This window comes from Podarcis raffonei, chromosome 12 (assembly GCF_027172205.1).
Source record: "Podarcis raffonei isolate rPodRaf1 chromosome 12, rPodRaf1.pri, whole genome shotgun sequence".
Taxonomy (NCBI): Eukaryota; Metazoa; Chordata; class Lepidosauria; order Squamata; family Lacertidae; genus Podarcis; species Podarcis raffonei.
Window position 1 is genome coordinate 23,748,341 of NC_070613.1, and position 26,163 is coordinate 23,774,503.

The following is a 26,163-nucleotide window of genomic DNA, read 5'->3' on the forward strand; positions in this document are numbered from 1 at the left end:
CAACATGACTCCTCTGGACAGGTAAATTGCTGCAATGAGGATTTGCATTGATAATGTGGAAACTCTTGAGAACATAAATGCAGTCATAAAATCCTGGATAGTGCCTGAAGGTAGGCAGTTAGACCAATGGAAATCCATACAATTGCAAGGATAGAAATGTAGTCCCAGCAGCAGAGATACATCATTATACAAAAGTTTGAAAATTGCCCAAAGGGCAGGTTCCACATGATACTCTGCTCTGCTGCAAGCCTGGGATGTCAATATCCCTCTGTAATTACATATCATATGTTACCTCTTAACATCCTACCTTCCGGCAGCAGCATGAGACTGTAGAATGTATTTTTGTAAGCACTTGGGTAATTCAATATTAGAGATTGAATAATATTAGTGTAATTTAATATTCACATATGGCACCCTTATGCATGAACCTTTAATAGCTAAATCCTCATAAAATATGAACATTCAAGTAAGCCTCCAGGATTAAAATTCCACCTCACTCCGTCTTTCTGCTTCTCTGCTCCGTGGTTCTTAGAAAAAGAACAAAAAAAAAACCCTTGACATAAACTCCTTTCCCCTATGCATTAGCTTCACACCTGACACCCACTGTAAAAAAAGACATTAAAAGTATTTCAAGCTTTTTAAAAATACAGTTTCAAATCCCAGGTGCTTTTTGTGAACTATTCTCACAAAAGGATTTCTAGACAGGGAATTATGTCAATGATTAACTTCTGACATTATATCAGGGATAGGAACCTGTGGCTTTCCAGATGTTGGTGGACTCCAGTTCCTATCATCCCTGACCCTTTGTCATGCTGGCTGAGGATAATGGGAGCTGGAGTCCAATGATATCAGGAAGGCCACAGGTTCCCCACCCTGGAATATACACTTTGAAATTTATCTATTCTGACCAAAGAGAACAGCGACCCAAACTTTTGCATATTTTGGCTGTGATTCTCACATACCTGGGAATAAGCCCCACTTAGCACCGTAGGACTTACTTCTGTGCAGACATGTACAGAATTGCACTGCTATTCTCAAGTTATTCACAAGTAAGTGTCCACAAGAAGGGGTGAGACCATTTAAAAAACAAAAAACAAACCTAGAGGTGCCACATCCTAGTGGTAAGCACATGTTATGCATGCAGAAGATCAGCCCTTGGCATCTTCAGTTATAAAAAGGATCAGGTCGGGTATGGCACAGATCTTCATCTGAGACCTTGGAGACCCACTGCCAGTTAAAGCAGCCAATACTGGGCTAGATGCAATACTACTGGTGCTGCAGTCCAAATCATTATTTCAAACAAAAGCGTAGACTGAGCTTTTTGCAAGGGTCTGCTCGGGTGCGCTACAGAGCCTAGGACTTGCCGATCAAAAGGTTGGCGGTTCGAATCCCCGCAACGGGGTGAGCTCCCGTTACTCGGTCCCTGCTCCTGCCAACCTAGCAGTTTGAAAGCACGTCAAAGTGCAAGTAGATAAATAGGTACCGCTCCGGCGGGAAGGTAAACAGCGTTTCTGTGCGCTGCTCTGGTTTGCCAGAAGTGGCTTAGTCATGCTGGCCACATGACCCGGAAGCTGTACGCCGGCTCCCTCGCCAATAAAGCGAGATGAGCGCCAGAACCCCAGAGTCGGCCACGACTGGACCTAATGGTCAGGGGTCCCTTTACCTTTACTCGCGAGTACGAAAGAAGACTTTGCCAACACTTTAAAATTAAAATGTTATAAAAACAACAATATAAATCAATCAACCATCAGAAAAGTGGGGGAGGAAAACCAGATGAGGCAAATCAGATAGCAAAGGGGCCCAACATGCATGGAAATCAGCTGTGTGCCACATGTGAACCACCCTGAGATCTTTGGACGAAGGGCAGTATATAAATTTAATTAACAACAACAACATGTGGCCCATGGGCCACAGGCTCCCCATATGTGATCTAGATATGATTAGGGAATGGAATAAGGAAAAGTTTAAAATCAATAATGCTAGTTTTATCTGACAAAATGTATATGCTTCTGGCAGTATTGTTTGTCTCATGCCTAGTGAGGTAGCAGTCATCTTACCTAAGGAGAAAAGTTGTGCTTGTAAGGACTGCAATTGTATTAAATTTAATACGTCCTGAATGCCAAAACATAACGCTCTAGCCTGTGTGCAGCACCTATGCTGTGCTAAGGAATCTGGAAGTGCCCGGCAGCACTGTACATATTTCCTTTAATATATAATCCCATTTGGCACTCCACTTAATTTTCCAAATTTATAAACATCGTGAACTGTAGAACATGCATTTGTCTAAGTGTATTTACAGAAAAACTGTTTCATTGCATAACAAGTGGAGGGGGGGTGGAAGCACCCAAAACAAATCCTATTTTCAAAAGAATTCCAAAACAGTTTGCACTCACAACTACAGAACTGTGCAACTTGAGAAGGAGGAGAAGGTGGCACTGCAAATGCATTATATGCATATGGTAATCTGATTTCTTAAGATTAGGGGTGCTAACCTGAAAAACATTAACAGTCATTACACAGCAGGGGCCATGGACCAACTTAATGAGTGCCATGACAACAAACTTGTTTATACTTCCCCGCAAAAGAACAGCTAGCTTCCAAATCTGTCACAGCAAAAAACATCAGTCTTCAGGAGGCGAGTAGGGCTTTCAGCTTGTGTGAACATATGAACCTCTCTTATAGTTAGTCAGACCATTGGTCCATTTAGTCCCAGTACAGTGCACTTGGACTAGCTCTTCAAGTCATGGGAAGGAGCTAGATCTATTACTTGAGATCCTTTTAACTGAAGAATGCAGGGAGCCTTGTGTATGCAGTGCAGATGCACTACTACTGATGTATAGCCTCTTCCCACCAATCGCCTCTATTAAATTGCTGCCCCCTGATGAGCTGAAAAGATATTCTACACACCAATGCTTTTCAAATTGTTTACTAGGAACCCTGCAGTTCCTCGGCTTATCAGGGATTCCTCAGTGGAAAAGTCAGCAATTCCCAGAAAAATGACTTGCTCACTGCTACCATTGTTTGTCCTTCCCTCCAATGTGCAGTCATAGGAGAACGGTAATGAACTCTCAGTTTGCACAAAGCGAGACCAAAGAGATGAGTTCTCATGTGAGAGCGTTGACATGCGGGTGCCTTTTTCATTATTTAATCATCATCAACAATAACAATAATAACAATAATAGTTACTTATTACTTATACCCCACCCATCTGACTAGGTTGCCCCAGCCACTCTGTGTGGCTTCCAGCATAATAAAAGCACAACAAAATCTAAAACATTAAAAACTTCCCCAAACAGGGCTTCCTTCAGTTGACTTTGTAAAGTTTTGTAGTTGTTTTATCTGTTTGATGTCTGATGGGAGGGGCCACTACTGAGACTTCACTTCTTGAAGTGAAGGAACCACCTTGGCAACCTCTCTTTGCCCAGGCCCAATGATTCCTCTTAGATGGCCCATCAACACCTTTTGTCTTGTTAATGACTTTTCAGTAGCCTGGCCAGGCTGGTTTGCATAAGCCAGTCCAGGGATTCCTTGTCTGGTTCTGCAGCTTGTATTTCTCTCTTCATATCCCAAATAATAAAAAAAGTACCATTTATTAATTTTTTGGGTTTAGGAGGGTTCCAATCCCCAACCCATAGTATTTTCACCACCTTTCTGAAACTTCACGGCTGAGCTTGCCTACCAGTAAGGATGCCCAGACCCAGGAAGCATGTCATATTGTCATAGTGAGGCTGCAAAGAACAAGGGTACAGTACCCTTGGAAGGCTGCAATTCAGCTGGGTCTTAAGAAAACATGTGGGAGTTGTAGCCATGCAGTAGGGGTGATGATGTCAGTACATTAATCTTCCCATCAGGTTTCTCATTTCGGAAGAAAATTGTTCCTTTATAAATGTTTGCAATAGAATGAATACAGTTTTCAAATGCATTATTCATTTACCATCAAGTTTTTAAGTATCCCACCAAGAAAATATTAAGGTTTAAATTTTTAAACTGCAATTTCGAAATACGGTTGTTTTGCAATGCAACTTATGGTATATATATTTCAGTGCTGTTATTGACTGGAGTGATGAAAAGAAATGCCAAATCCTATGCAGATACACCAATAAAGGGCTGTAAAACTTTCATTTTAACCCCCCCCCCATAAAAATAGTTTGCAAATCACTTTCAGTATTAGAACTCCTTAAAGTATTAAGAGATTTGGGCCATGAAAACAGCTTTAATTGCTTGTATCCATGTGAAAACAAGGCAATTAAAGTCTATTATGTAAATACGATACTGTTTTAAAATGCTGATGACAAAATCACAATTAAGTAGGATGGGGAATTAGAGCATCTTGTTTTGATTACACAAGCCATGAGCTTTAATTTTGACACTCTGACAGGCATATAATGTAAACATTATATTTTAGTTTTCACTGATCAGCTACCTAGATCCATTGTAGTCACTGAGGGTAGCTTTAATCTAACCACGCAGTTCTGCTTGCTGATCTAATGGCGGCGATTACTTCTCCATGAAATTCATATACAACATCACACTCACTATATGCATAGGAGGTTCATATTGGTATAATGATGCTCCACTGGGGCACTGTAGATACATGGAATGGCATTAATGACTGATGACTGTCCATTTCCAAATGAGATCAAAGTAATGGAGCTGAACACTAGCTCTACTCATACAGTTGTTCTCGCCTCCATAAGCAATTATGATTGTGCAAGCACAAGAGAAGGGATGAATCTTAGCCCATCCCTGTCACCATTCCTGCAGCTCACTATATGCTGGAGGCTGAACTTCTGCAGCAGGGAGATTTCCAGGGGAACCATGATCTCTAAGCTCTATCTGGGTTCTACACTACCTCCACTGGTCTAGACTCTACTGGCCTCTGAATACCAGTTGCCAGGAATCACATGTGTGCTGTTGCACTGAGGTCCTGCTTTTAGGCTTGCCATGGGCCTCTGGATGGCTACTGTGAGATCAGGATGCTGGACTAGACAGGCCATTGACCTGATCCAGCAGGCTTTTCCTATGTTCTTAAATTCTCAAGAAGAAAAGACTTCCCATTACAAAACTGAGGAGCTAGAATCATAGAATCATAGAGTTGGAAGAGACCACAAGGGCCATCGAGTCCAACCCCCTGCCAAGCAGGAAATGGCAATAGGTGTGGGATGTTAGCATCCAAAATGTGTATGTAAAGAGTTGTAGAACTCTGAGATGCCTTAAGCCTGAGGCAGTTATGGCTTTTGGTACAGCTGTGACAGCTAGTAGTACATACAGTTTAACCATTAGAGCAGCAGGTACGTTGTGTTGTGCTGCTGTCTGCCTCAGAGTTAGTCTGTAACAGCTTAATCTATGGAAGATGTTTCAGCAACTGAAGTATCACCTACCCACATTGTATATTTAATCTGCAACTGCAAGTACAGTAAGTAAAAGTTCTGTGTTATTTAAACTTTAAAAGAAAGTGTCTTGGGTAGTTTATATGGGGAGGATGGGACAGAACTAATTAAAGGTTCAAACACCCAAGGCTGTCTTTCACATGTCCTGCAAATGGAAACTAAAATCTAATTCCCAGAATAGGGACATGGCAGGGAGGCAAGTGATCTTTGCTGCCCCCTTCATGCAGTGGGAATTACAAGGGGATCAGAGGCATGAAAGAGTAACTGGATAGGGCTGCTATCAACTGTTGATGCTTGTTTTGCAATCGGGGTGGCCAACAAAATACTGTATCCCAGACTTAAATGTTTTTCCCTACATCTGCGTTTCACGCCTGCACAGGTGAAAACAATTATTTGCACTGGCCGTTAGCTTCAGCTTATTCATCATTTTTGTAGGTTTTTGGAAGGCAAACATTTTTGTGTGATGGTTTATTTAGATACTGCTGCTTTAGTCTTATTTGTGTGCTAGTGCTGCGATCTGTAATTATGACTTTAAAAAAAAAAGGTTTTATGATTTTTTTATTTTTATTAGTGTGCAGCCTTCCAGTGATTTTGATTAGGTGGGAAATAAATGTGTGGTGTATTGGTCAGAGTGTAGGACTAGCACCTGGGAGTCCATGGTTCAAATCTGCACCCGGTCAGGGAGTTCACTGGGTGACCTTGGGCCAGTGACTGTCTCTCAGTTTAACCTACCTCTCAGGGTTGTCGTGGGGATTAAATGGGGGGGGGAGAGAATCATATGCCACCTGGAGCTCCTTGGAGGAAAGACAGGATAAGAATGCTATAAATAAACAAACAGAAGAACTCATCATTACCACCATGAATTGTCTAATGCAGGCATGGGTAAACTCAGCCCTCCAGATGTTTTGGGACTACAACTCCCCTCATCCCTAGCTAACAGGGCCAGTGGTCAGGGATGATGGGAGCTGCAGTCCCAGAACATCTGAAGGGCCGAGTTTGCCTATGCCTGATATAATGGTTGTGAGGAAATGGGTGTCCTTTGAGGGCAAATGGGATGGGATTGGAGTATCTTGGAAGAAGAATGAATAATTATATTTAGAATACCCTGTGATTCAGCCAATTTTGTAATCATGTTTAATCTAAACAACAAGCAAGAATTTATCGAGAGGATTTATTATCAGAATGGCATGTTCTAGAGCCAGTGTGGTGCAATGGTTAAGAGCAGTAGTCTCGTAATCTGGTGAACCGGGTTCACGTCTCCGCTCCTCCACATGCAGCTGCTGGGTGACCTTGGGCTAGTCACGCTTCTTTGAAGTCTCTCAGCCCCACTCACCTCACAGAGTGTTTGTTGTGGAGGAGGAAGGGAAAGGAGAATGTTAGCTGCTTTGAGACTCCTTCGGGTAGTAATAAGGCAGGATATCAAATCCAAACTCCTCCTACTCCTATTGCATTCATTTGGAACTTGATGCATTTTCGTCCATTGTTAGTAATTATTTAGTTGGTGCCATGAGATTTCTCATTGGCTTAACATTAAATTGTTGGTGTTTGGATCAGTCAGGGCGACCACTTGCTCTCTAGACTCTTCCACAAGCTTTATCCAAACAAGCTGGGTATCTACTGGATTCAGTCTAACTTACTCATCCTGGTGGATCTTGGGTTTGGATTGCTCCCTAAGTCAACCACCAATTTCTAAGCCATCAGCACCCATGTGTTAACAGTTAAATCTACGATAGCAAAATGCATCCTAATTGATTTGATGCCCATTAAAATTTTATTTCAGAAAATAAAGCACCAGAAAATATAATAAATAAATGATCAGTCATCCATCAAGGACAAGAAAAAAAATCACATGTAACATGAATTATTTAAAACTGAAATCATTCTTCTCATACTATGGAAATATCTTAATACCAATTAGTAGAGAGGGAGTAAAGTGATGTTTCAGGAACACATAGAAATTTCATTTCAGTGGTCTTTCTCTATGTAATAAAAATGTTAGAATATCATCACTCAGCCCCCATTGGATTTATAGTGCCTCATCGTCATAATCCTGCATTTGCTTTTTTTGCTTTTATTTGTAAATTTTCAGTTATACACTCATATCATTTTCCATTCTTATACAGTAGTTCTTTTGGACTTTCCACGCAGCATTCCATGACAGTTTTTTGTACATCTTAATTAGCTGCATATACAATAATACCTTCACCTTATTTTCCACCTTCCTTTATCCTTTGTATTGTGAACTGCTGGTGAAGAGGTAACCCCTATCTAGAATTTATATTTAAGATCACTTTTTTTGTAAATATTCCCCTAAATACTCCCACTCACTCTTCGTCTGTTTATTGTCTACATTTCTTATTTTAGATGTCATACTTGCAAGCTCAACATATTTGATTAGTTTAACTATTGTTCTTTCCCTGGAATCTCTCTTTGTTTCCAGTATCTTGCGTATACTATCCTTGCAGCTGTTGTTGCATACAAGAATAAATTATGGGCTTTTTTTGGTAACTCATTTCCAATTATGCCAAGAAGGAATGATTCTGGTCTCTTGGGAAATGTAAATTAAATATTTTTTTCTAACTTGTTATACACCATTTCCCAAAATTCCCAAAATTCCTTTGCCCGATTACATTTCCACCATAAATGTACCCTCAGCTTCTAGACATTTCCAACAGATTTTTGAGTCTTTTCTATACATTTCGGCCAATTTAACTGGTGTCAAATAACATCGGCATTGCATTTTTAGCATATTTTCTCTTATTTGATACCAAGCGGAGAAATTCATTGTTTGGTTCCATGGTATGGGAGTGAGGAAGAATGGACACTGAGAAGGGGAAACGTTATTTAAAACAAAGGCAGAAATTGAGTAAAGTGGAGATGGAGAAAACCGAAAAGAAAAATGTGCCTTTAAACAATGGCAGAGGTCTGAGTAAAGTGCCTTCATACTATGCAATATTTGAGAACTCTGCATGCTTTATCCCTCTTGCATGTGGTGGATGAGGAATGGAAAGAGGAGAATTTTTGAGTATAATCAGAAAGACATGAAGACTCTGAAGTGGAAAAAGTGGCTGTTTTAAACAATGGCGGAGACTTGAGAAGGGAGAAAGCCACCATTTTAAACAACAGCAGAAGTCTGAATAAAGTAGAGCTGAAGGAATACTAAGACGGTAACAGTGGTGATTCTAAACAATGGCAGAGGTTTGAATAGCATGAGCAGGGGAGATGCTAGGAGGGGAAGTGACGGTTTAAAACAAGGTTTAAGTAGAGTGAGGATGGAGTTTGGAAAGGGTCTGTTGTTTAGCTTTTTGATGTAAGTTTCTCTGTTGTATTCATCTTTGCTATTTCTCTTTATTAAAACTGGATTGTTTGTTTTCTTAAATAAACAACCCCTCAGTGTCTCTCCAGTAAGTACATGGAGCTTCTACATGCCATTTCTCGCACACTATTCACATGTCCACCGTTTCTGTTAGTAGCCGTGGGGATAGAATGTTTGAATACCATCTGTACACATACAGGTTAAGACATGGAGGTAAAAACTGTGTGGCTGATTTACTGTAATGTAGCTGCAGTGCCAACAGAATACTGCTTGAAATCTAATATCGTGATGGGAAATTCAAGCTGCCCAAATTGTGTTTTTTGGACAGGCTATAAATGATTCACTAAAATTACTAAGCTTTCAAAACAAGAAACACAAGAAGCTATTTAAGTGTTTTGAAAAGTTGGGTCCAGTTGAACGGAGCACTGGAAAAAGAAGTGAAAAGATATCTATCCGTGTGATAGGAGGGCATGAGGACTAAGAGTGTTCCTAATGGGGTTGCCTGCAATGCAACAGCTACACCTAGCAGATAAACTAGAATCTACATACAACACAAACAGTATACAGGCTTTCATGGGATGAAGCAATCTCTCGAGAAATTAAAAATCAAAGTATTGCCATCAGCCATTCATTTTGGTCTATCAGCATCCCAGCAAGACCCAATACCAAGTGAAAAATGAATTAACCAGAATGGGGAAAATGGGCGTTGACTACTAGACAGATGAGCCCACTGATTGGTGTGTAGAAATGATTGTTGTACTCAAACCTCAATCCTTATTTAATGCTCTTAAGCATTAAAAACATTTGTATAGAAAGACATAGGTTTTTAGCAAGCAAGCAAACCTTAGCTTAATTATCTGGAGTCAATACATTTTTTAAGCTCGATATTACAACAGCTGGCTGTTGGGCAAATCCTGCTTGCAAAAATAAAACAAATAGAAATAGAAATATAGGCCACTGACCACTTTCCTCACTCACCTTTGAATTTACCATTTCAGATGTCTCCCTTTTAGCCTATCTGGGTACTTCAAAAAGAGAATTTATCAGATTGTGTCAGGGTCCATTGGCTTACTTTGGTTTTATTCATGGCAAAAATATAACATAACATGATAAGAGATTACATACATTTTGAAGACATTTAAGACAGCCTTATGCAAACCTCATATGGTTTCCCAAATGGTTTTTCTATCTTATATAGAGAGAAACAGATTTCCAGAGAAGCCCAAATCTAAGGCTGATTCCCCTTCCAAGGAGTAATTTGGTCTCTGAAACCTACTTCAGCATGACCTTTACATTGTTTTGTTCATTGTTTATCAAGAAAGTTGGCACAGAGAAAGAGAAATATTGAATGATCAGAGCTCTGGTCATTCCTGCTTCTCAGAGAGAACTAGAAAGTGGAAGTTAAAGAAAGGAAGAGCTCCTTGTGTGCAGATTCTGAGAAGTTTGCTTTATAATGGATTTCTTTAATTGCATAGCATCATCAGCGTTCATAGCTCAAGTTTTAAATCCCAGATAGGTGTCATTTTTGTTCATTCACACACACACACACACACCCTTTAGTATTAGGCAAACTGGGGCAGGGAATCTGTAGCTGGGCACACAATGGGTTTATTTAATTGCATAGCACCATTAGTGTTCATAAACTGTTTGCAGAGTACCAGAGGACAGATCCCTGCACCAAAGAGCTTAACAGTTAAAATGTGATATTGGGGGAAGTACATATGAAAGTGAGGGAAACTGAGGCTGGGTAAACAGAGAAAGACCATATGGTTGCTTCTGTTGCAAGTACTTAGCACACTTCAAGACTGTCCAGACTATTTTGCAGTTGGGATTCAGTTATATAACAGCACATTCAATTAAAGTGGATTTGGAGCTGGTGAGCAACAAACCCCACTTCCAAAACAGGCTTATAGCAGTAAGGAATGTAATAGAGAAAGACACTAGAAAGTGTGAAATAACAATTGCTTGGTGTGACAACTAATAACTTCCCCACAAACTTTGTAAGAACAAATCAAATGCTCAATAAACAGGTTGTCCAGCAGCGACCCTGTACTTAGTTATCACCTAAGGCTGCACTCCAAATACTACTTACCTGGACATAAGCCCCACTGAATTCAATATAGACATGACTTCAGTTGCAGTAGGGTATGGAGACTACTGGCTGAACCGAAGTCATCATTAAAAGATGGCTTTTGAGGAGGGATTATTCTAAGGAAGAGTGATAGTATTGCACAGCTCTTCTGGTCTCAAGCAAATGGGACATGCTTCTACTTTAAAATAGTTGCAGTATATTTCCTTCTTTTCTGCTGAAAAGGGTTTGAAAGTCCCTGTGGCCTAATTTCTTAAGCAGCTGGCTGCTTGAGCAAAATATGATAGTTTAAAAGCCCTACTCCAGCTGTTAAGGAAGCCCCAGTAGCCAATAATCCTCTTCATATTTTATGCTGATTTTTAAAATCAACTATTGCATAATGTTCCCTGTGCAAAGCAGTGGCTTTATTTTTGTCTTGCTTCCTTTAGGCTAATTTGATTTCCATCTCACTTATCCATTCTCCCTACCCCTACGGTTCAATTAGTGTAATATAAGTTGGAAAGGTACTTCAAAGATCATGAATGGCCATGTACTGAAACAAGGAGCACAAGCCCCAATGAGGTGAATGTTATTTGAGTTATAAACTGATTGTATTTGTCATGGCCTTTGGCTAGTACAATAAATTGATTGATTGATTGATTGATTGATACAATTTTAAATAAATAAATAAATAAATACATTGCTGGAGGGGAGGTATTTGCCTGGTACCAAAATGACAACAAAGTAGGCACTAGTTGAGCCTCTTTGAGAAGGACATATGATAACCAGGGTGCCACTACTGAAAAGGCCCTTTCACCCTTAACTACCTACTGCACTTCACCTGGCAGGGGCACTCAGAGAAGGGGGTCTGAAGATCTCAAGACCCTTTAGGTATCCTGATCCCAAGTTGTAAATGACGTTCAGTTAGAGCTACAAATAGACTAGAAGTCAGTGGAGACGATTATATATACAAAACATATGATCTTCCACTCAGATACGGCTATTTGGACTCCTTTATATATCTGGCCAGCATTTTATGTAATTGTATTTCGACAACTACATATATGCAGACATGCAAGTCTCCTTCTTGATGCTTCCACTTTGTACACATAGTACACTTTAGTTTTGACAAGTCTTTGAGGTTAATTTATTTATGTATTCACAAATGTTTGTCTTTATATGGTTCAATGCATCCCAATTTTGAAGCTTCACTTTTGATGATATAACATTCTAGAAGAGCTGCATAGCACTATGTGAAGCACTGAAAGAAGATATAAAAAACAAGGCAAAGATCAAGGAGAAATGACTTTCTAAAAAGAGCTCAAATCTGAAAAGGAAACAGAATGACTGTGATACTCAAAAGCAAGAACAGCTGCAATTACATCATGCAATCCACATCTGTAAGAAGAACAAAGTGTTCAATTCTTGGATCATAAAGCCAGAACAGTGGTTCTGAAAGAGAAATTACATCTTACCACACATTAAAAATTGTGGGGTTTTTTGAGATTTTCCCCACGTGTCTCCACATTGCCACTAGTGTATATTTTCATCAGGAAAAAGTAGCACCGCAAGATGCTGTTCTCCTGAGATTGTACTTCAGAATACAAGAGGGAGATGATTTGTTTCCATATACAAAAAATAATAATCCAAACCATACGTGCATGAAAAATTAGCATATCAGGAAAAAGTCTGTTTGAAGTCTTCTAACACTGTGACTTTCCATGGGGCAAGAGGGTTTTGCTGAGGATAAAATATCCCGTCATGTTGTTAACTACCTCAGCTCTGAAGTGGGACAGTTCTCAATGCGTATTTTAATTTAATTTAATTTGACTGACAGATTGGCCCTACATTCATCAGTCAAACACACTTTTATTCACAACTCTAATATTAAATGCATCAATATCTCAAAATCTAGAAGTGTAAAGTGGCTTAAGGTGTGATATGGATTTGTGTGCCACTTGTTGACATTTTTCACATTCAATTTGCTTGCTAATATTCCATCTTTCCTGTTCTCAGTCTCATTCCTCAGTTCTTCTTTTATTAGCTCACTGCTGACTTAACGCCTTTCTCAACTGATCTTATGCTTAATGAAAGTTTATGAATCCATGACTGCATCACAGCAGAGGTCAAAATCACACAATTCCACAGTCATATAACTATCTAAAACTTAGCGAGGTAATCAGTACAGGTATCACTTCCAGAAGTGAAATCTGCAACCAAGGAGGTCACATCATAGATGGTCAGAAAAAGAAGAAAGGGTTTTCAATCTAGTTCTGGCTCATATGAAGGGGAGTGGGTTTAACTAGTAAAGATAATTAAATGGTCAGTCAGTGAGCACTTGGAAAAGGATACAGTGGTACCTCGCAAGACGAATGCCTCATAAGACGAAAAACTTGCAAGACGAAAAAACTCGCAGAACGAATTAATTTCGTCTTGTGAGGTACCACTGTATTGTGATAACTAAGACCAGCTTGGGTTTCTCTCTCTCTCTCTCTCTCATCATGTTTCAAGCTTGGTGGATCGGGGGAATGCTGTGGATATGCTGTATATTGAGTTCAGTAAGAATTTTGACGAAGTCCCCCATCATATTCTTATGGAGAAGCTGGTAAAATGTGGCCTAGATGAGGTAACTGTTAAGTGGATATTGACAAGCTGGATCGTGTACAGAGGAGGGTGGCTAAGATGATCAAGGGTCTGGAAACAAATATTTATGTGGAATAGTCAAGGGAGTTGGGTATGTTTAGGGCTCCAGGCTTGGAGTGTCTTATTTCTTGAACTGGAATGGCTCTCCTTAGTGAGTAGATCTGACTCCACTCCAGTGGGAAACATATTGCCCTATTCCAGTGGTGGGGAACCTGTGGCATTCCTGGTGTTGTTGAGTCCCAGTCAGCGTAATCAACGGTAAGAGTTGATGTGAGCTCCTCCACTGCTGCACTCTTTACACATGACAGACAGATCTTGGATGACATATTGACTGGGATTCATAGGCATGTCTGTGGGATTTTTTACTTTCTTTTTTAAAGAGCAGATTCCCATGCCATCTAGCAGGGGTAATCAACATGGTGTCATCCAGATGCTATTGTACTACATTGCCATCAAACCCAGCCAGAAAGACCAATGATCAAGAATAATGGGAATTGTAGTCTGACAACATCTGAAGGTCCTGTCTTATTTCTAGCAGTCCCCTCAGGTGGTTTGACATGTGACACGGTGGGCTCCTGTTTAAGAAATGCCAACCCTTCAGTATGTGGAACAAGTAATTTTTTTTACATCCCAACCATCGGGAAAATTTCAACATGCAGAACAGGGATGGCTAACCTGTGGTTCTCTAGATTACAGCTCCCATAATCACTGGCCATGTTGATGAGAATTGAAGTCCAACGGGAACTGCAGGGCCACAGGTTCCCAATCCTTGATGTAAACTGTATCCATAGGTTGTTAGAGGTTGGTATTTGAAAGTTTCAACTATTAATGTCACAGAGTACTTGTGGAGAGAATTAGACAAGGCATGTTGATATCAATATGAAAAGCATTTTTTGTACAAGCAAATCTTTTCCATTTGCAAGAACTTTCCAACCTCTTTCTGTGCAACCATGTAATGAGGGCAAGTTTCATCTCCACCACTCTGCAGAACTAAATGTCTTAAGAATGAAGTAGAATTAAGACAGGAATATCATTATGACAATAAACCAGAAAAGCCTCCCCCCCCCGACACTACATAAAATATGAATGAATGTGACTTAAATTGGAAAATCATTCACTGTATAATACAAGTACCAAATAGGTTTATATGTGGGAGGTAAATGAGCTGTAAATGAAAGAGCAAGCACATTGGGAATAAGGCAATGCTTTTCATGTTCCATGTTCCAAAAGTCCAAGAAGATCTTTCTTGAACTGTTCTTGTCCTTCACATGAGGAGGAAATATGCTGGCTTTACAGAGCACAATCCTGCATGTTTAATTAGAAGTAAGTTCCACTGTATTTGGGTCCGGGGGGTTTATTTCCAAGTATATCTACATAGGATTGCAGTCTTAACCAAAGGGCAGGCATGCAGTTCTTATTATAGATTTCCAAGGGAGAAGATAGCATATGCGTATATATTATTTAATGCTAACATGGTATAAATGAAGGTGTGAAGGGCCATATTCTCCACACAGTAGCTTCCCTGGAGTAGGGATGATGGGAAACCTCCAGTCCTATAGATGCTGTTGGACTACAACTCCTTCATAATTGGGCCATGCTAGCTGGGACTCATGGGAGGTGTAGTTCAACAGCATCTAGAGGACTGGAGGTTCCCCACCCCTGCCCTTGAGTCATCTCCTTTTTATCTCAACAAAAATGTCAGTTTCATCTGAATTTATTGCCATGTCTACTTTGATATGCAACACTGCACAGTATGGAACTTCTTTGCAAACATACATTTATGGAAGCAACAATAACACCAGCAATGGATGCACAGTGTAGGCTGTTGCAAAAACATGCAGTAACAGGCGCTAGTGAATTAGATTTTTTTCTGTATTGAAGGCATCAAGTTCCTTGCAACTAGGATGGTCCTTGGAGATAATTCAGTGATTTGTGTAGCATGAGTAAGGGTAGCCACCACAAGGGGCTTCATAAGGTCTTATGTTCGCTACCCATGACATTATGTTATTATATAAATACTGCTCAGTAGGGTTTCTTTTTGCTTTTTCAAACCTCCAAAGTACCAAATGACTTCAAGATGCTAAATGTATTATTGCCTCTTGAAAAATGAATGAATAAATCAACAAGAAAAATAGTTTCAAAGAGTCCTTTGGCTCTGAAGATAGTTTTAGTTCTATGTATAAAGTTAATATTTCATGGTACTCAGCAGTGATGTTGAAGTAAAACACATTTATCCTTTGGGGAGATCCCTAGCTGATCAGTCACTTTTAGATGAGCCATAAAGCAAGGTCCGTGGATGCCAACGGCAAGCCTGACATTGAGGCAAGATGCTTCTAGAATGGATGGGCATTAAACTTTCATTTAAAAACACCACCACACATATACATATTCAATTGAGGCATATGGTTCTAAATAGGCCCAGCAACAGCAGCTGGAGGTCCAGAGGAACATGTGAACCAGCCATGCAATCACTTCCTACCCTCCTTGTTGAGGCCTCAGACAGCTGTTTTAGTGGTGAATGAGTGGCAGTGACTGTTTCGAATGGGAGCCAAACTTGGTTCCCATTCACAGTGGCCATCTCTTCCTTTCCATCTTAATTTATCCAAAATGCAATGCCCAGGTCTATAGATCTATTAAATCTTTTCATAGACCATAGACAGGCCTAGATGTTCCATTTTGGATTTACCCAAAATTGGTGTGTGCATTTAGGATAAGTTAAAGCAGCATGTGGTCACTACAGATGGGAACAGAGTTTGACTCCCATTAAAAAATGGCCCCAGCACTGACCCAGTGCTAAAAAAAGCTGCCTAGGGGTTCAGCAAAGCTTGGTGAGTAATGTTGCTGCAGCCTTGGCAGCAACAGCAGTGGCAGAAGAAGAAAAATACCATGCATTGGGGGTATGTGTTGGGGATGCCACCCATTGGCAGTACCCTGAAGTCTGACCCCAGCCCTGATTTTAAGCCATCACTAGCCCATGCTCTGAATAATTTGTCTGGAGATCTGATAGGCCTGTCTCTGGGCTGGTTCATCATACCTCTGACTACTGGGTGCTCCGAATAGTGGAAACAATTCTTAACTTCCTACATGTTTAATATTCGTGTAAATCCCACTCAGTTCATGGGAATGGAGAGGAATGTTCAGAACTGAGCTGCAGCTAGACTGTTTTCTTTGACTGCTTCTGCCCACCCCATTTCTCCTTCTGATGTCTGCTGTATTTCTTCCTTTGCCCATTTGAATAAATCCATCTCAGAGGTCTCATGCCTTTGCTTTGATGCACCTGTCAACACTGTTTTCTTCCCGAGGGTGTCATAATGCAAATCAGACGGTATTACAGCGTGACTAATGCATGGGTGCATTCCTGAGTGTGCTGCACTCCATTTCTTCCATCACTGCTTATTAGGTGAGCGCTGATAATGTTTTCAGCCTGACACACTTAATGATAAATGGAGCTTTTATTACCATCAGTGGAGGCATGCTTATTTTCAAGGTGCTTCACCTTCATAAATTAATAAGCTTCACTGCAGTTATTATAATAAAAGCGGTGGATATTTCTTTAGCATTTCCTGAATAAAATACACATCTACATGTTCCCAAATACCTCCTCCTCCATTCCCCATGTTATTGATTTTCGGAGTCCAGTTCAAAGTTCTGATGTTGAATGTATGTCCTTCCATGGCTCAATGCTTGAAGGATTTCTACTGCCCAGACCCTGAGATTCCACAAAGGGAGGGAGAAGATTTCCTGTATGGTGTTCTCTGCTGGCACAACCCCATATGTGGACTTCAAAAGGCACCTTAATTAAGAGTACTACAAGGCATGGAACAAGAAACCCATGAATCTCCAAATGAAGGAAACTCACTGCTCACAAAGTTCACTAGAAAGAAAGAGAGAAAAAGGACACAGGATTAGCCTCCTGGTGTCATGCCCCAGCTAATGATGTTATACTTACAAACAACTCAGCAGAAGCCACTGACACAATACTGTACTAGTGTTTCAACCTACTGTTCACAAAGTTGTTTCTTGCAACGGCAATAGCAGGAGCAGAAGTTATGGTGATTCCACAGCGCATCCTAGCAAACTTTTCAAAACAAAAATTACAGTACAGTAACAGGAAAATAGAAGCAAACCTTTGGGTGGATTTTCTTATGGTAAGTTATGAGAATGACAGTTTCGACTATGTTTACTCCTTATAAAGCCAGCCAGCCAGCCATAAGCTACAACAGAAGATAAGTAAACAATTAAGAATAATTAAAAAAAAATTATTTACAATAGCATGCAGTCTTATTTATTTACCACATTATGAGCAAGTAATAAACTGTTTTGGGCTTTTGCAGGTGCCAAAGCAAATCTTACAAGAAGCCAAGAGGAAATCAGTTCCATGCAACTCAGACCAACTGGCTTTCCCCTCAAGAGGTGAGTCTAAACATTTAGTTCTGATCACAGAGAAGACTGGGCAATGTAATTATTAATGTGGTACATCCTCCACAGAGCCACTGCCACAAGAACAGAATCCCAAATCCTAGGATATTACTGTTCTAGCAGATCTATAGGGCTGAGGTGCCAGTTATAATTAATACATAATTATACTAATAGATGTAAACAAATGAGATAAATAGAGCTTTGGGACGATGAAGCAGTGTCTCCTGTGTTCTACAGGCTGCATTGCCAACATGGCTTTTCCATTATCTGCTCTGTCTCCTGCAGATAAATTAGAAGCAAGCAATAATCCACAAATCAATAATATACTAGGCTAGACTGCACTATCTTCAGAAGAAGGGAAGTGCCATGATCATTTTTTCTGACCACAGGATAACCCCCAAAATGATACCGAAAAGGTATGATCATGAAAACTATAGAGTGGAGAGTTTTTCGAAAGAGCTGCTCATTTATCTTTTAGAGGGGTCTTTAATTCTGATTTTTCATTAAACTGATGCAGTATTTTTCTTTTCTTTTTTTAAAGCGGGGGACAGGGACAGAGAAGGAGAAGTTACAGAATACTCTAGATTTTGGGCTCTTTGCCCTTTGCTTAACAATATTTCAAAGCTTTACAGATCAATTGTATGTGCACAATGGAGAGTTGATAAAGAGAGCATTAATTGTTGCACACTGAACAGGTGAATATGAGCACAACAATAGCAAACCAAGAGGCTGGTAGAATTAAGCAGACATTTTTAAAAGCACCAAGTCTCTTTCAATGCAAACAGTTTTGCTTAAAGAATATTTACAACATTGTTATTTTCCCTTCATGAGCAAAGAATTCAAGCATGAATTATGGCCAACTTTGAAGGGCAACTTTGTATCCCATCTTCCAAGTGCTTGTACAAAAAGTCAGACTCACAAGCAAAAGGAAGACTCTAAATGCCACCATAAAAAACCCAAATAGATTTTCAACAGCAAGTCAAACTGAGATAGTGGAAGTAATTAAGAATGTCTGCAGAGTAAGCAATTTGCCTGGGAGGAAATAACATCCGCTACATATTATTTGCATACAATATGAGGAAGATGCTAATTTCTTTGTAAGCTGTCATGTTTTCAGCTTTGGTATACTGTCAGGCACTAAATGATATAGACGTATATGAATGCTGACCCAGCAAATATTAAGGTATTCATTTACTAAAGTAAGGTAGAAGTTGGGATAAAGGTGGGTTGTATTTATTATTTTCCTCCTGAATTAAAGCCACCCCATGAGTCCATGACAGAGAAGGCGACTCAGATTCAGATCTTTCATACTGAAGCCCAGCAGTCATTCTTTTCTGAATCGCATTGGTTCTCATTGCTACTTCATGGCTACCAAGCACACTGCATACATCCCAATTTTCCCAAGAAACTAATTCCAAGGGTAGCATTGTACAGACAAGGGAGCAAACCAACACCTGGGCTCACAAACAAACAACCTACTCTTGATGCACCCCAAATTCTTTCCAGCCAGCTGCAAAACTTGTACTTGATATTTTCCTCTTCACTGGTTGCATTTATAAGTTCCGAACTGTTTCTCTCCAGCCCACAAACACACATTTGCAAGTACTGTAAGTGGTGTGTGCCCAGTAGCTAGCAGCTGCTAGCCATCAAAACCCATCCATGCTCATTCAAGCAATCATCTAGCCATCAATGCAAGTGGAAAGAATATCGTCAGACATAAGCCATGCAAAAACCTAGCAAAAATGTCATTTTGCCCATCCAAACAGGATGCCTACAACAATATTTTCAGGCCCACACTTGCTTTCTCATTGTGCTGTGAGTACCAAAATGGAAACCATACATATTTAAATGACCGAGCAATCCATAATAAAATGTAGTCTTCTCAATTAATAATGTCACAGCCTCTTGAGCTCAGCAGTAACTTCACAAAGCACTTCTCTGCCATGCACAAATAGACACACACACACACATGAGAGAGAGAGACTTATACACAAAAGGAGAGTAGCAAGGGCTTTTTACTTAAAAGTACACTGAAGCTTGAATTTTGTGCATTGAATTTGAGAAGCCTTGTCAAAACTGAGATTGGATTCCCTCGTTGTAGACACCCTTTGTCTAGAATCAAACGAGATAATAAACTAAGATAGATGAAATATATTGTCTGCATAAAGAGCCTCCATCTTTAAATAAAAGAAGCATAATTTTCTCAACACCTAGCTAAATGATGTATTAAACTATTTAAAAATATACACATTTAGTAATATTAATACCACAAGTTAAATTATAGCTGTACTTATGCTTGGTGACACCCATGAGACATATTTAAGCCTAAATTACTGCCTGCATTTCCTTTGCTGAGTACTGTGTTCTTTTTTCAAAAAAAACAACAACCCACAAACACCCATATTATCAGTACTCTCATGCATATATGCATTATTTTATTTATATTTTATTTAATTTATATTCGACTGTTCAAACCATGCTCAAGGCAGCATACAGCATGAAAATATGATACATAACTACCACATAACACAAGTAGTCATAAACAATAATAAAACACTGAAAATATACACAGCGAAACTGAACAGTTTCCACCTAAATCACAAAAAGATCTAAAATAAGGATACAGAAAACCAACAACAACAAACCCCCACCAAACACACCAACCCAAAAAGCGGGAGTCTGTCAGGGCCCAGCCCCAACAGGCCAGGTGGAAAAAGGCCTGCAAAACAGGGAGCAGGACTGACAGCCAATATGCTCTCAGAAATACGAGAACTGTCTCTTTTAGCTAATAGACTGCTAAGTTTGAGGCACTAAATATGCTTTATATTGAGCACATACTTGATGGATGGGATGACTGAATACCTCAGAAAAAAACCCATGACTTTAATCAAATTCTGTCAATGAGGTAGTGGACACCTTGTATACATTTTTCTTAACAGATCTGTGACCACATAATACAATTTGAACTTGTTTGATTTGATACTAAAGCTGTATACACACCCTTGTTTATTCTGCATCCAGTGCACACCCGCTGCTGGTTTGGGAAGTGATGTACACACACCTTTAGCCACAATTCATCTCTATCCTGTATCTATATTTTAAAAAAATAAAATACAACTTTTTCAGATGTTTCCCCACAAACCAACTTCGATCCGGGGGGGGGGGGCAACCTAGCTGCATTTTTATCCGGTAGAGTTATTCTTCCGATCCTGCAGTTGTTCTGGATTGCTCTCCAAAACCATGAGCCCAGTTGATTTGCTGGCTACTGATACCTGCTGACTGCTGTTGTTTTAATGACCTTGCCTGAAAAAGCCATTTCCATACTGCTATTCCTAGCAGAATATTATTATGTGTATGGTAGTTCCTCGCACGTAAGAGTGTGGCCAACTAAGTTCTACACTGAGTAGAGCCACTGAAGTGAACAGACCTAAGTTAGTCATGTCCATTAATTTTAATTGGTCTACTCAGAGTATGACAAATGTTGAATACTGCCCCACAATCTATTATTTTCCTCTCCCATTCAGCTTTCTGATGGTATTTCTCATGACATGCACCATGCTGGTGAAACAGCTAAACTGGTAGAGGACAGATGTTCCAGATCCCACGCTGGCAAACATCTGGCTCATTCTGATAGAAATCTCTCTCTATAATATATATAATTCAGTTGAGTTAACCCACTACAACAGAACAAGGCTGTGCAGACAACATAACAGATTCAAAGTCATGATGTATTAGTTTTGAAAGGTTTTCAGACTGGTGTTTTGGATTTTTTTTTTAGACCATTCTTTTGTCTACAAAATGTTTGCTGCTCGTAAAGCATCATTTCCCCTTCCCTGCCTCCTCATACAAGAACTAAGTGGATTAATGAGTGTTTTCCCTTTATTTACCAGACAAAAATCCATGTTCTTTAATAACGGAATGTAAGGAAGATTTATTGACTACTCGGAGCTTCCTTTTGAGCAGCCAGTTCAACAATGACTCATTTATGAAGAATCTTCTTTCACAGAGTGGAGTGTGCTATGCTGTGCATCTATGTAGAGGTAAATCCGAAACAGAATTTCACATTTTCATTGTCATAGCAAATGAACCCAAGAAAAATGTATGCTGATTTTAAAATAAAATGCCCCACCTTTCATGGCGAAAGAGAGACAGCATGGCATAGTGGTTAGAGTGTTGGGCTATGACCTGAGAGACCAGGGTTCAAATCCTCACTTGGCCAGGAAGCTCAATGCATGACCTTGCACCAGTCACATACTCTCAGCCCAACCTACCTCACAGGGTTGTTGAAAGGATAAAATGGGGAGAATGATGTAAGCCTCCTTGAGCTCCATGGAAGAAAGGTGAGATACAAATATGATGATGAAGAAGCAGAAGTTCTGTTTACAGTTTATGGGGGACATTCTGACAAGTTTTTTGGGGTGGGAAGAATTAAAAAGGGAGAGCTGTTGTTGCTGATGCTGCTGTTGCTGTTGTTGTTAAAATGGAGTTTGGCTGCCACCACAAGTTTCGCTTGGCCACCATTTCCCCCCAGACAATACCTCTGGAACAGCACATAACATCATTCAAAGTGAGGGAATCTTTGATCCACTGATAGGAGGATTGTCACAGCAACCAAGTACTTTTAAGCAAGCAGACATGGGTCTGCTTACCCGTTGCATTTTTAGCTGTACATAATAGGTGTGTGCTTCAGAATTTGATGTGCAGAGAAGGTCTTAATATTACTAATTAAAATCTAGTACATCAGTGCACAGCAAAAAGTCTTTAATCACACACTAACTGGGCTGGGGAAGCAGAGAGAGTGTAGGCAACATCTATTAAAATATAAACATTGTGCTCATGAAGCAACTGATTGCAAGGGCTAGAAAGAAATGCAAAACACTTTTATTGTTTTCAAAGCAATAGAAAATGGGGTGTTTTTCAGATTTTTCCACCATTCAAAATTGCAACTGGGTGACTATGTTGTGTGAAGTGTTATGTACATCCAGTGCTTTTATCTAAAAAAAATGTTTAGGGGTACTCTCATTTCCCTACTGCCCCTCAATGAGGCCAAACTTAGATTCACAAAATGTTTAGGGGTATGCGTACCCCTGTGTGTCCCCCCCCCCAGAAAAAAAGCACAGTGTACATCTTCAGTGTTTGGGCATTGATCCCACTGAGGGACCAGAGCTTATTTTCTGGTTCTGTACTGAGACCATAACAACTTAAGCAGGAAAAGGTGCAGTACTTGCTTTCTGTATCTGGAGTGAGGGTATCTGTGTGCTAGGTTCAGCAACATCAGAGCATTTTCCAGCCATTAACTGATGGTGCCATCTCTGCATACATAATATGGTCCTCATCAGTGACCAACATCCTAATTCATGAATGATGACAGAATTTTCAAGGGCTCTGTGAGTGTGTCTGTGGGTGTTTTTACAACTATTGTTTGCTGCTGATTCAACTTGTAAAGGTAAAGGTACCCCTGCCCGTATGGGCCAGTCTTGCCAGACTCTAGGGTTGTGCGCTCATCTCACTCTATAGGCCGGGAGCCAGCGCTGTCCGCAGACACTTCCGGGTCATGTGGCCAGCGTGACAAGCTGCATCTGGTGAGCCAGCGCAGCACACGGAACGCCGTTTACCTTCCCGCTGGTAAGTGGTCCCTATTTATCTACTTGCACCCGGGGGTGCTTTCGAACTGCTAGGTTGGCAGGCGCTGGGACCGAACGACGGGAGCGCACCCCACCGCGGGGATTCAAACCGCCGACCATGCGATCGGCAAGTCCTAGGCCCTGAGGTTTTACCCACAGCGCCACCCTGTGTTACTGCGTTAGCCCTGTTGCAGAGGTCAACCAGCATGAGAATGAGTGCCACAAAATCGATCAAAAATACTTCTGATCAACTTAACAGGTGTCTCCATTTAAATCAGGCAACTATTTTTTACTTCTGATGTAAGAACTGATAAAAGCTATAGGTGGCAGATTATTGGAGGGGGAAAACTTTTCTCTCAGCCTGGAGGGAACCTCTTTTTTAAAGATAATGCCTGCTGCAGCACAGGCAGGCATCAGCTATAAAGGCCAAATAACACTTTTTTTCTTCAAAACTATTGTTTTATTCACATACAGGTGTATGCAGATTTAATCAGTTAATGAAATCCATTTACTGTAATTTGCTGGATTAGTTGACAACCCTAATGATAACAAAATCAAACCCTTGATAATGCATCGTTAGGGATTTGTGTACATATCCCAATTATTGTTCCACAAATACCTGCCAATCAATTTCAATAAGAATGTAGATTTTAAAATAGCACCTCGATCCCTGATGTTTGGGACAAGACTTTTGAGCCCAAGTGCAAATCTGCTCTAATTTAATTCCTATCAAGCTAGCAAAAGTATACAATAACAAAAATGTCAAATCTGATTATCAGATTTCTTTCTCCTTCCATTGGAGCTCTAGCATGGATCAATTCTAAAACAGTTAAAAAGGATTCCATGGAAGCTTAATATTTTCTTCTGTAAAATCAATGGCAGGTCATAACCTAAGCATACTATTTTGGCTGAGATCTGCAACCCATTCAAATTGCATTTCTTGTGTCAAATGAAATGGGGCCCTTTTGAAGTTTTTTGTAAGTACAGTTTGTACTTACAGCAAGAATTACAAAAACAAACTCCTATTATGACAGCAATGTGTACTCTAGTATACAATAAAATTAATCCATTTATATGCTACACTGATTGTATTATTGACACCAAATTATTCATGGTGGTTAAAAAAGGATGAGGTGTCGTGAGGAGCTCAAGACACGGTGAGTGGGCATTAAAATTGGAAATGCATTTCAATGTAAACATGTAAAATGATTTACATGTGGGCAACCCCCCCCCCCAACTTAACATAATACATGAATGGCGTTTGCACTAATTAGGGAAAAAAGTATTGGGATATTAATAATAATAATAATAATAATAAATTTTATTTATATCCCGCCCTCCCCAGCCGAAGCCGGGCTCAGGGCGGCTAACAACAATCAAATAATCAAACAATCAAATAAACCAACATTCTAAAAATATTTCATTATAAAAATTAATTAAAATCAAGTTAATGGCAACCATTAAACAAAGCTCTGTGCAGGTTGCCAGAGGAGGGAGTCAGGCTGCGCCCTGACCAAAGGCCTGGTGGAACAACTCTGTCTTGCAGGCCCTGCGGAAAGATGTCAAGTCCCGCAGGGCCCTAGTCTCTTCTGACAGAGCGTTCCACCAGATTGGAGCCGCAGCCGAGAAGGCCCTGGCTCTAGTTGAGGCCAGCCTAACCTCTCTGAGGCCTGGGACCTTCAGGATGTTTTTATTTGCAGACCGTAGGTTTCTTTGTGGGGCATACCAGGAGAGGCGGTCCCGTAGGTACGAGGGTCCTAGGCCGTATAGGGCTTTAAAGGTTAAAACCAGCACCTTAAACCTGATCCTGTACTCCACCGGGAGCCAGTGCAGCTGATATAGCACCGGATGAATGTGGTCTCGCAGCGAAGACCCCATAAGGAGTCTCGCCGCAGCATTCTGCACCCGCTGGAGTTTCTGGGTCAGTCTCAAGGGCAGCCCCACGTAGAGCGAGTTACAATAATCCAGTCTGGAGGTGACCGTCGCATGGATCACAGTGGCTAGGTCAGGGCGAGAGAGATAAGGGGCCAACTGCTTAGCTTGGCGGAGATGAAAAAATGCCGCCTTTGTTATAGCTGTAATCTGCGCCTCCATAGAGAGGGAGGTATCGAAGATTACACCCAAACTCTTAACGGACGGTGCTGGCACTAACTGCACCCCCGCAAGAGATGGGAGTTGCCCCCTCAATCCCATATCGTCCCGTCCCAGCCAGAGGACCTCTGTCTTCGAAGGATTTAACTTCAACCGGCTCCCACGTAACCATCCAGCCACAGCCTCCAGGCATCTGGTCAGTGTGTCTGGGGCCGAGTCAGGATGGCCATCCATCAACAGATAGAGTTGGGTGTCATCGGCATACTGATGGCAACCCAGCCCAAAACTCCGAACAAGCTGGGCGAGGGGGCGCATAAAGATGTTAAAAAGCATCGGGGAGAGAATCGCACCCTGAGGCACTCCACACACCAAGGAGTGGCGCGATGACAATTCCCCCCCAAGCGCCACCCTCTGTCCCCGACCAGAGAGAAACGAGCGCAGCCATTGGAGGACTGTGCCCTGGATCCCCACGTCGGCAAGGCGGTGGTCTAGGAGTTCGTGATCGACCATGTCGAAGGCTGCTGACAGGTCTAAAAGAATCAGCAGCCCTGACCCGCCTCGATCCAGCTGCCTGCGGAGATCATCTGTTAGGGCGACCAGAGCCGTCTCGGT

The 26,163-nt window shown here is 40.7% G+C and overlaps 1 long non-coding RNA gene across 2 annotated transcripts in view; it reads left to right on the plus strand.

Annotated features, from left to right (window-relative positions):
• The window catches only part of LOC128424081 (uncharacterized), an 82,948-nt gene that overhangs the window by 7,881 nt on the left and 48,904 nt on the right, over positions 1 to 26,163 (plus strand). For both annotated transcript variants that reach the window (XR_008332920.1, XR_008332919.1), the window contains 2 exons: positions 17,752 to 17,830; positions 21,727 to 21,876. This is a non-coding gene — a long non-coding RNA (uncharacterized LOC128424081). The remainder of the gene's footprint in view (positions 1 to 17,751; positions 17,831 to 21,726; positions 21,877 to 26,163) is intronic.